The following is a 12604-nucleotide window of genomic DNA, read 5'->3' as shown; positions in this document are numbered from 1 at the left end:
CCCCTCCGTCACTCCCTCATCCCGTTCCCTTGGCCCCTGGGTGGTCCCCTCCTGCTCCCTCTCCCCTGCGGCCCCTCCGGCCGCTGCCCGTCGCCCGCCTGGGCTCCCTCGTGCTCCCCTTGTTCCTCCTCCCTTTCCGTTTGTCCCGCCTGTCTCTGCTCCTCGTCCCTTTCTGTCTCCTTCGTTCACTCCTGGCCCTTTTGTTCCTCCTTTCTCCCCTCCTTCTGTGTCTCCCTTCCTTGTCTGCCTGTCTGCCTTCCCTGTTCTGTGTCGTGTCTTGTCCTTCTTCTCGTCCCTGTTCTTGTTCTGCGTCTCCGTTCTGTTCCCTGTTTTTGGTTGATGTTCTGCTTTGTTTTCCAGGTCCTGTTTTCCCGGTTCGTCTCGTCCATCGCCTCTCCTCTGGCGCGCCCGGTGTGCGCGCCTTTGGGGGGGGGTTCTGTCACACCCTGCTCCGTTCGATCCTAATGTGTGCCACGCCCACCTCGTTACCTCGTGTTCAGCCCTGATTGTGATCGCCTGTGTCCTATTAAGTCTAGCTTGTCTTGTGTATTTAGTCCTCGTCTGAGTCAGTCTTCCCCAGACTTGTCATTGTAATGTTGCCTGTTGTGATTCCCCGGTCCCGTCTTCCTCGAATAAACCCCGTCCAACCCGACTTCCTGGCTCCTTTCCCCTGCTTCCCTGCTCGCCTCTCCGCAACCGTGACAGTTCGTGACCTTATAAGTTTTTATTTCAGTAACAAGGTGAAACTCACAAATACATTTACAGTGCATTGTAACAAAGTAAGGCAATTTAATTAAACTTAATTAAAACAAAATGACATCACTTCTGCTTCTTTAATGCTGAACGCTGATCACTGTAATCACTCAGTGTGACAAACTGGCAAATTACATAAGTAACACAGAACAGAAGTCACTAGTAGTAGCCTAGTCACTAGTCAGATTACATGCTGTGCAGTTCACTTAGGTTACACTGCTGAAAGGTATGTCTATGCTGTTCAACAACTTGAAGCATGTACTGCTTTTGTGTTTCGTCCTTTGTTGATGCGTTAAAATCATGTATCAACGCAACACCACGTTCAGCACAGTCTTTCACACAAGCCAAATTTTGAACAGGCAACATTGCTAACAAGTGTGGTCCACGTTCTGGTATGAGTTTTGTTACAAGCAGCACTTTTTCATCTTCTGTCACCAGTGATGAGAAGAGACTCTCTTGAATTTAACGCATCAACAAAGGTGTCATTTCGATTTTTTTTTTTATTATTTTTTTTGGGACACCCTACTGTACACAATCAGGGGCACTGAAATCCCTTGTCCTCCCTCGTCCTTGTCCTCCATTAGCAGCCTTGGGCTCTGCAGTCTTCACTTATTGTCCAATGTAATCATCTCCATTATTTTAGTAGTTGTGTCTTTAGCTCTGGTGCTGCTAATTTCCAATATTGATCAAGTTTAAAAGGCTTGTCCATTGCAAAAAGAACAAAACAGAGGAGGTTCCTGAAATTGTCATTGTTTCCCAAAAACATCACAGCTCAAGGATCATCAAGTAGCGCATCCTTTATGGAAATTAATGAGAGCCTTCCACTGCCATCTTAGACTAGATTAGACTTTATTAATCCCACAATGGGGAAATTCTTTGAGAATTTCTTTACCACATCTTACTAGTGATGGACAAAATGACGCCTCATGACCCATGTGTATTTTTTGACCCCACTAGATGGTATTCTCTGTTCAAAAAAGGGAACAAAGCATGCTACAAAACAAACCAAGATCACCATCTAGTGGAGTCAGAAAAAGGATCATAAGGCATCATTTTGTCCATCAATATATCATTTTGGAAATTTGCATGCTAACACTGCTGCTTTGTGCATTTACCTGTAGCACACAGGTACAGATATTTTAGTACAGATATTTTATGGGTTCCACTGAAATAAAGGTAGCTGATTATGAGAAAGTCTTCGGTGTGTATGTTGATGCTTCCATGCCCCACTCTCGCCAGTGTGGGGAAGCAATAAAAAAGGCCAATAGGATGTTGGGTTATATCTCTAGGTGTGGAGTTTAAGTCAAGGGAGGTGATGCGCCGAGTATATAATTCCTTCGTAAGACCCCACCTAGAATATTGTGTGCAGGTTTGGTCATCATACCTTAAGAAGGACATTGCTGCCTTGGAAAGTGTGCAACGTAGGGCTACGAGAATGATTCCTGGTCTTAGAGGAATGTCTTATGAGGAGAAGTTAGCTGAGCTGAATCTGTTTAGCCTCAAGCAAAGGAGACTAAGGGGGGACAGGATCCAGGTATATAAGATTCCAACAGGTTTGGATGCTGTTCAGCCAAATGGCTATTTCAATATTAATTTAAATACTAGAACTCGTGGCCATAAGTGGAAATTAGCGGGAGTATGGAATAGTCTTCCTGCTAGTGTAGCGCAAGCTAAAGCCCTGTGTTCCTTTAAATCAGAGCTAGATAAGATTTTAACAACTCTGAGCTATTAGTTAAGTTCTCCCCAAACTAGCTTAATGGGCTGAATGGCCTCGTTTTTAAATTTCTTATGTTCTTATGTTCACACACAACCCAGAAATAGGAGTATGTTTATATTACTTTGATTATTCTGACTTAATAGATCGATGCAAGAATTTGCTACATTAGTAACCAATTCACTGTTAGACCTCTACCACTAAACCTATTTGCATGACTTTTCACTGGGTGGATTGACCGGAGTATCAAGAAGAACCTGACACAGTACAGGAAGAACATACAAACTCCACACACAGAGCAGGTGAGAATCAAACTCCCCAGCCCTTAGGGCATGAGGCAACAGTGTTAGGGGACAGCGTGTGGCTCAGTGGGCTAAGCCGTGTGCCTGTAATCACAAGGTCACTGGTTCAAGCCCAGCCTCAGCATGTCTGTGGGTCCTTGAGCAAGACCCTCAATCCCCAGCTCCCTGGGTGCCGCTACAGGTGGCTGCCCTTCGCGGACAGCTTGCTCTACAAAGAGCAAGTTGAGGGAGGTGTAAAAACAATTTCCCCATGGGGATCAATAAAGTATCTATTAACTCACTGAGCCACTCTCTCACCTTTTGTGTGTGTATTGTTATGTTAATTGTACATGCCTTTGAGTCTTTGCACATATGAAGGTGGGAGGTTTGCTTTTGTCATGCCCCGATCGTCCGCTCCTCTCCTGTGCCACGCCCCCTCGTTAACCCCATGTGGATTCCCTGTGTTTACCAGCTGTTCCCGATCATTGTCGATTAGTCCATTGTATTTAGTCCGCGTTTCTGTTTGTTTCCCCAGTCCAGTCATTGTAATGTCAATCTGCTTTGTTGCCTGTTCCTTTGTGTTCGTTCCCATTAAACCCCGCATTTTCCCTGATTCTACGTCTCCTCGCGTATGCTTCCCTGGTCATCATGTGACAGCTTTCAACTTTCTGAGTTACATGTGGCAAAGAATTTACTCTGCACCTCTGAACATCAGTGTTCCTGACTTACAGTTGAGGACACAATTATTAGCCCCCCTATGAAATTTGAAGTTTCTTAAAGATTTTCCAAAGTGCATTTTTAACAGAGCAAGTAATTTTCAACATAGCATTTCTGAACATATTAGTTTTCTTTAGAAGGAATAAATTATTTATATTTTAACACAATAGCAGAATTATTTCAGAAAAAAACAAAAATGACCAGGGACAATATTATTAGCCCTCTTTAAGAAATGACAATTTATTAAGCCATTGTACAATCCACTTATGTATAACAATGTGCTTTAATTTCACAGGTGATTTAACTTAACAATTAAGTTGAAACTGAAGGTATAAAACTGATCCTCAGTAAGGGTCATTCAGTTGTCATTTGAGAAAGCACCATGCCAAAAACAAAAGAAATCAGCTTGGACTTGAGAAAAAGACTTGTTCATGCACACAAAGCAGGAGAAGGATATACAAAGTTATCACAGCGTTTCCAAGTGTCAAGAACTGGAGTGAGAAGTATAATCCAGAAATTCAAAGAGAACCACACAGTACAGAACAAGCCTGGCAGAGGTAGGAAGCGAAAGATTTCAAAGATCCTGGAAAGGAAACTAGTGAGAGATGTGTCTAAAGACCCCAGAACTGCCAAGACACTAAAGAATGACTTGGCCAAGGCAGGAATTGTGGTCTCAAAGAAGACAATCCCAAGAGCTCTGCCCAGGAATGGACTTCAAGGTTGCAGACCAAGAAGGACTCCACTTTTGCAGAAGAGACACCTTCAAGCCAGACTAAAGTATTCTCAGGACAACCTGTTGTTGGAGAAGGAAGGGAGAGGCGTATAACCCAAAGAACACCGTCCCCACAGTGAAACACGGTGGTGGGAGCATTATGCTGTGAGGATGCTTCAGTGCATCAGGAACTGGAAATCTTGTAAAGGTGGAAGGAATTATGAACAAAGAAATATATGTGAAGATCTTAAAAGCAGTCAGCAGCAAAACTGGGTCTGGGTCATTGCTTCGTCTTCCAACATGACAACGATCCCCAACACATGTCTCTCCTGGTGAAGAACTATCTCCAGAAGACCAAAGTGAACCTAATGGAGAGACCTGCCCAAAGCCCTGACTTAAATCCAACTGAAAATCTGTGGAGTGAACTAAAGCAGAAGGTCCATGCCAGAAGGCCATCAAATCTGGAGGAGCTTGAGAGATTTGCCAAAGAATGGGCTGGGATACCTCAGATGACCTGTCAGAGACTTCTTGAAAACTACAACAAACGACTGCAGGCTGTTATCCAACAAAATGATACACAATTGACTACTAATATCCGGAGGGCTAATAATTTTGACCAAGGTAGTTTTTGGTTTCTGTGGAATATTTTTATTTCTGTGTGAAAAGCAAAATAACGTAAGCATCCAAAATAAAACTGAGATGTCTAAAAAAAGCCATGTTAAATATTATTATTAGCACTTGGGAAATACTTTTAAAACAATGAGATTTTCATATGGGGGCTAATAATTTTGTCCTCAACTGTATCTGTATGTATTAATTATCTCTGTCTCTGTTTTTTGTGTCCAAACAAATGTGGGCATTGTGTGTCAGCATGGACCCATTGGGTGTATCTGGCTATTGTGAAGGCCGACTATTTATCGGTCCATGCCAGTCTTTCGAGGGCTAGAGTCCCCTACGTAGAATGTGGGTGGCTAATGTCCAGTGGTTCTGCTGGTTATTTGTTTGTTTGTTTGTTTGTTTATTTTAATTTCTTTATTTTTCTTCGTTTAAAACATCTGCAATGCACTTTGTAAACCCTGTGGTTAAAACAGTGCTACATACAGTAAATAAAGATTGCTGTGATTGTGTCTAATTGGTATGTTCATTCACAAACCCACCACTCTAGATTTTCCACGTGAAAAATGTAATATCACAGTTGTTACGACCCTGTCTAGGGGTTAGGGTGTAACAGATGAAGGGAAAGGTAAAAGGGGAACGAGGGGAACACAGGGTATGGTGCACAAGGGAACACACGTGGACAAAGGGGATATTTTTATATCTTTTTATATTTTTATTCACGCAGGACAGACACAGAACAAATGATCCAGGTGCGTAAAACTCAGGAGTGACTATTGCCAAAATAATAAACAAAACCCACTTACCAAACACAACCCATATCTAGCTTAACTAAGTGCGAAAACCAAATAACAAGTGTTAACCCTTACTCCCTATCCAAAAACAGTCACAAAAACTTCCAAACAAAACCGGCAATCACTCCCTAAGCACCAAACAAGCACACAAAACATACACACAGTAAAGCGTCAAAGTCAGAGGGGTGCGCGAAGACGTAAACCAAAAACAAGCAAAAGATCGGTAACCAGAAATCAAGCAAAACCGGGCGAAAGTACAGAGAGGGGTAAGGCAAAGAATCGTTAGTCAAGGAAATCAAAAGTCATACACAAGTAATCAAAACCAAAGAAAGCAATCCACAATAATCAAGAAATGAGCTAAGCTCTCGAAGGGTGTCCTGGACCGGCTCTTATCCTTCTCCGGACGGAAATGACGAAGGCCAAACAGGAAACGAAGGCGGGGTCCGGAGGTGGAGGCGGGGCCAGGACAGGTCGAGCGGGCATGGTCGTGGGCGGAGTTCGAACGTGGAGGCGGGGTAAAAACAGCGTCACGTAACACCCCCCCCCAAAAGTGTGAACCTCGTAGGGTTCATAAACACAAACATAATATACATCACATTTTCCAATACAAAGTCACCAAGAACGTGAGAGGGCATCCGCCACGAGGTTGCTAGCTCCTTTTTTATGGAGTATTTGCAGATTAAAAGCCTGCACAATCAGAGACCAGCGCATGAGACGTTGGTTATTGTTTCGCATCCGATTCAGGAACAGCAGGGGATTGTGGTCCGTAAATACAACCACCGGCTGAACACTGTCACCTATGTAGACTTCAAACTGTTGTAGGGCAAGCAATAGCACAAGGGCTTCCTTTTCGATGGTGCTATATGCCAATTGGTGTTTAACAAACTTTTTTGACCAATAGCAAATAGGATGGTCTAGGCCTGCATCATCCTCCTGGAGGAGGACGGCGCCGGCACCGGTACCACTGGCATCAACTTCAAGCTTGAACGGTTTACTGAAGTTAGGAGTAGCTAACACAGGAGAACTGGAGAGCAATGATTTTACCGCGTCAAAAGCTGACTGACACTCAGCAGACCAAGTCATGTGGGCGTCTTTACGAAGCAAGTTTATGAGGGGCAACACAACATCGGAGAAGTTTCGACAAAAGCATCGATAGTAGCCTGCCATGCCGAGGAAGCGACGAAGGTCCTTTCTAGTTTTAGGAATAGGGAAGGAAGTTATAGCCTGGACCTTAGCGTCAACAGGCTTCACTGTTCCGCGTCCCACTAGTTTACCAAGGTATGTAACTGTGCCCTGACCGAATTCACATTTCTCTAAGTTTAATACCAAGGAAGCATCCCTGAGTCTCATAAACACCTGCTCTAACGTTGTCAAATGATGCTCCCACGAATCCGAGTATACGATTACGTCGTCTAAGTATGCCTCACAATTTGGTACATCTCCTAGAACCTTTGTCATAAGCCGTTGGAACGTAGCCGGGGCATTTCGTAAACCGAATGACATCACGGTGTACTGCAGGAAGGTATCTGGGGTAACGAATGCAGAAATTTCCGAAGCACGAGGGGTTAGGGGAACCTGCCAGTAACCTTTCAGAAGGTTGAGTTTTGTGACAAACTTAGCGGAACCAATACGATCTACATTCGGGGAAGGGGAATAGCGTCTGGCTTAGTCACAGCATTTACTTTTCGATAATCCGTACAGAAACGGAATGTACCATCAGGTTTTGGAACGAGTAGGCAAGGGGAACTCCACGGGCTAGAACTAGGGATTGCGAAACCCGTTTCTAACAAGTAATCTGTCTCTTTCTGTAACTGCTCACGCTTCCTAGGACTAACACGATAAGGGTGTTGTTTAATAGGGACATGATCTCCCACGTCAATATCATGCACCAGCACAGGGGTTTGCGAAGGGGTGTCGGAGAACAAGGAGGGGAATCTACGGACTAAGGTTTGTACATCGGATCTAGCGGCGCGGGGCAAATGATCAAGTCTCTCCATAAGATGTTCGAGGGCCTCTGAATTCGGCAAACGGGCGCAGGGCAAACAATTCCGGCCAAGGTGGAGATCATCGATATCCGGCGAGTAGTCTCGCACCGGCACATGAACGAGGGCAGAGGGGAGCACAACGGGGATGGACGAAGGAACAAAATCTGGACGATCGACATACGATTTCAACATGTTAATATGACACAATCGGGTTTTTCGTTTACGATCTGGGGTTTCGACCACATAGTTCAGAGGACTAAGCTTTTCCTTTACTCTATAAGGATCTGAAAATCGCGCTTGCAACGACGAACCAGGCAGGGGTAAAAGAACTAACACTCGATCTCCCTCCCGGAAAGTACGCTCTCTAGCGTTTATATCGAATCGAGCCTTCATCTCTGTCTGCGATGACCATAGTGAACGCTTGGCCAGTTCCCGGGCCACACTAAGGCGTTCACGCAACGATTTAGCAAACGTCGATACGTTCTTACTTGGAGGGGGCGAATCGGGGGACAACCACTGTTCCTGGAGGACCTTTAACGGTCCGCGCACGGTGTGTCCAAACACGAGCTCAGCTGGGCTGAATCCGGTGGATTCCTGTATGGTATCCCGAATGGCAAACAGGAGTAGGGGGATTCCCTCATCCCAATCCTTTCCTGCGTCTAAACAAAAAGTCCGCAACATTGTTTTAAATGACTCGTGAAACCGCTCAAGAGCACCTTGGGACTCCAGGTGATAGGCACTGGAGACCCGGTGTCGAATATTCAATTCCTGCAACACCTGGGAAAATAACAGGGACGTAAAATTTGAACCTTGGTCAGACTGGACGTATTTAGGTAACCCGAAGGTGGTACAGAATTTAATTAGAGCTTTTACCACACCTCTGGTACGTAAACTTCGAATTGGTATTGCTTCCGGGTAACGAGTAGCGGCACACATAAGGGTAAAAATGTATTCATATCCAGAACGAGTTCTAGGCAAAGGACCCACACAATCAATAACAACATGTTCGAAGGGTTCTCCGATAGCGGGGATAGGACGCAAGGGCGCAGGGGGAATTACCTGATTTGGTTTTCCTACCAGCTGACAAATATGACAAGATCGACAGTATTTCTTAACCTCTGAATTTATACCAGGCCAATAGAAATATCTTACTATACGAGCGAGCGTCTTTCTAATACCTAAATGTCCAGAACATGGGTGGTCATGGGCCAAAGTTAGTACCTGGTTTCTATGGGAACACGGAACCACTATCTGAAATAGAATAGCCCAATCCAAAGGAGTCTGAGGGGGTGTCCACTTCCGCATCAACAGACCACGATCAATAAAGTAAGCCACTGAATGGTCTGCTAAGGTCGCTTTCTCTACGGCCGAATCAAAACACTCCGTAAGAGTCGGGTCAGCTCCCTGAGCTGCGATCAAATCCTTTCACGTACACACATCATCTATAGCTTGAGGTAATTCTGGGTCTTTTACAAGTGGGGGACTAGCACATGGGGACGGAATAGATACCTTTCGTTCAGTCATGAAGGAATCAGCCAGGTCGATGTCTGCTAGTTGTCTAGCTTGAGCACGAGTAAGGACACAAACGGGAAAAGCACCAGGGAAATCAAATTCTAAATTGTCAGAGCCACTCTCCGGTTCTGACGCAACCTCAGGTAGAGGAACTACCTTACCACCCGCAATGTCATTTCCCAAAATGAAAGAAACACCTGAAACAGGAAGACGAGGACGAACAGCAACCTTTACAACACCCGAAAAATCATTAGTCTCTAAGCAAACCTGGTGGAGAGGCACTCTCATGGTTCCTAGTTCAATACCTTGAACTAACACATCAGAACCAGCATAAGACGAGTTATCAAAGGGCAACACAGATTCCAAAATGAAGGACTGAGCAGCACCAGTGTCCCGTAGGATCATAATAGGACACTTAACATCAGAGTTCATCAGAGAAATAAAACCAGGGAATACAAACGGCTGGAAGGAGGGTTCCACAGAGTTAGGTGAGATCGGAGCATCAGAGACGGGAACACAATCAGTTGCAAGAACCTTTCTCACATTTAGCCGAGCGTTCTTGCGTTGTAACGCAGGGCAAACCGAAATGAGATGACCAATCTCATGGCAGTAATAACAACTACGGGTTTCCGTAGACGAGGTTACCGGAGTAGGCTTTTCCGGTATGGGTCGAGGACTAAGTTTGCGAGGCAAAGGGGTAGGAGTAAACACAGTGCGGTGCGTCAATACAAATTCATCAGCCAAAGTAGCGGCTTCAACAAGAGTCGTAACTTTCTGTTCGTTCAAGTAAACGACTACACGGTCGGGTACACAATTCTTAAATTCTTCTAACAAGATCAGTTCTTTTAACTGATTAAAGTCAGTCACGTTGCTAGCAGCACACCATTTCTCTAACAATACTGACTTTTCCCGAGCGAATTCCCCGTGGGTTTGCGTAGCGGATTTGCCAAGTTTTCTGAAGTTCTGCCGATATGCCTCAGGCACTAGTTCGTAAGCTCTCAAAACGGTAGCCTTTACAGTGTCATAGTCAAGACTTTGCTCCAGACCAAGGGCTGAACAGACCTCTTGAGCCTTCCCCACAAGCTTGCACTGCAGTAGCAATGACCAAAGATGCCTGAGCCAATTCAAGGTGGTCGCAATGCGTTCGAAGATGGGGAAGTAAGCGTCTACCTCATTCTCCCTGAAAATGGGCACAAGTCCAATGTGTCGGCTTACATCAAAGCCAATAGGTTCCTTCTCAGGAGATCGAGTAGAAACCGGGGGAGATGGAGCATTAGGACGCACACTCTCGTCCAGTGAACCTACACCGGCACGAGCAGTGGAGCGGTCGGCATCAAGAGGCGAGCTTACCTTACGTGGGCGAGGCACAGGCGGTGTTGGACCGGCCCCTGCCCTACGCACGTTAGCATCGCGTTCTGCCTCCAATTCCAAAGCCCTAATTCGTAAGAGCTGGGCTTGGCAGTCCTGTTTCTTAATCTCCAGTTCGGTTTCCCGGATTCGAATTGTGAGGAAAATCTCCTCCTTAGACGAGCCGGGACTTCCGGGATCCATGCGAACCCCTGGCACCGGGCCTTCTGCTTCCGCCGACGCAGGAGACCGGTGTGGGCAAGGTGCAACACCCGAAAGTTCACCTGGCTCGGGCAGAATACCTTGCATGACTAATTCGTCGTGCAGGACCCGCTTAATTTCCTGCTTCGACGCACAAATCGGGATTCTTACGTTGAAAAAACCCACAATGGCTACTAGGTCAGCCTTCCTGCACGTATCAAAGTGTTCCTGCGTGGGGTTCAGGGTAAACTCAAGTAAATCAAAGGCAGCCATCCTACAACCCCAAGTACACCAACTATTCCCACTAAAGTCAATCCGCCACGCAAAACCGAAAGTAACGGAAAGACAACACAAAGGAATGACGAAATCCCAGACAGGACAATCCCAGACGAAACAATTCCCGGACAAAACAAACCCAAACGGGAATATCCCAGACAGGAAAATCCTGGATAGGAGGATCCTGGACTGGAAAATATCCCGGACGAGCCCCCAATTCTGTTACGACCCTGTCTAGGGGTTAGGGTGTAACAGATGAAGGGAAAGGGAAAAGGGGAACGAGGGGAACACAGGGTATGGTGCACAAGGGAACACACGTGGACAAAGGGGATATTTTTATACCTTTTTATATTTTTATTCACGCAGGACAGACACAGAACTGATCCAGGTGCGTAAAACTCAGGAGTGACTATTGCCAAAATAATAAACAAAACCCACTTACCAAACACAACCCATATCTAGCTTAACTAAGTGCGAAAACCAAATAACAAGTGTTAACCCTTACTCCCTATCCAAAAACAGTCACAAAAACTTCCAAACAAAACCGGCAATCACTCCCTAAGCACCAAACAAGCACACAAAACATACACACAGTAAAGCGTCAAAGTCAGAGGGGCGCGCGAAGACGTAAACCAAAAACAAGCAAAAGATCGGTAACCAGAAATCAAGCAAAACCGGGCGAAAGTACAGAGAGGGGTAAGGCAAAGAATCGTTAGTCAAGGAAATCAAAAGTCATACACAAGTAATCAAAACCAAAGAAAGCAATCCACAATAATCAAGAAATGAGCTAAGCTCTCGAAGGGTGTCCTGGACCGGCTCTTATCCTTCTCCGGACGGAAATGACGAAGGCCAAACAGGAAACGAAGGCGGGGTCCGGAGGTGGAGGCGGGTCCAGGACAGGTTGAGCGGGCATGGTCGTGGGCGGAGTTCGAACGTGGAGGCGGGGTAAAAACAGCGGCACGTAACACAGTTAATAAATTTCAAAAAGAACCCTTAGACTGTAAGTGCAACCCTAAGTGATAATGAAAAATGGTCAAAAGATTACTTAAAGCACTGATCAAATAGTTTAAAATGAACAGCAGCAAGGCACACAGAAAGAGCTTTGAAGTTCTTTCAATGAATGTATAATTTGCATCAACATATATGCATCAAAAAGGACTAAATGAATTTGATAAATATAGAAAAAAGAAGGTCCAAAGAACTTCACAAGAGGAGAAGTATATCACAATCAGTAGTCAGAGAAACAGATGCCTTATAGGTCCTACTGTAAGTTCACAGCTTCCTTAAAGAGTACACACCAAATACCAATGTCATCTGCAACAGTTTATAGACGTTGGCCTTAGAGTGAGAGTTTCAAAGAAAAAGCCATATCCTAAATGGCAAATAAAAAAGGTGAATGGGTGAAAGAACACCACTCAAATACAGACTGATTTACGTCGTATCGAGTCATTACTCCAACTGAATTTAAATCCAAGTCCTGCAGTAAATAATATACACTGATCAAGAGATGCCTGACAGCAGACATAGAAGGAAGTTAGCAGTTTAATGCTTCAGGGCCCCCCAGTTTAGCAAAATCTAGCTAGAGGGAACCACAAAATTTATATCTGCCTATGGGCCTGGTTTGTTCTGTTGGGTATGTTGGAGGGAATGTAATGGTTTGCAGATATTTTGGTGCTGATAAAGTGTTCATTTTTCTC

Source organism: Paramormyrops kingsleyae, chromosome 10 (assembly GCF_048594095.1).
Source record: "Paramormyrops kingsleyae isolate MSU_618 chromosome 10, PKINGS_0.4, whole genome shotgun sequence".
NCBI classification, from domain to species: Eukaryota; Metazoa; Chordata; class Actinopteri; order Osteoglossiformes; family Mormyridae; genus Paramormyrops; species Paramormyrops kingsleyae.
Note: the sequence above shows the minus strand (reverse complement) of the source record.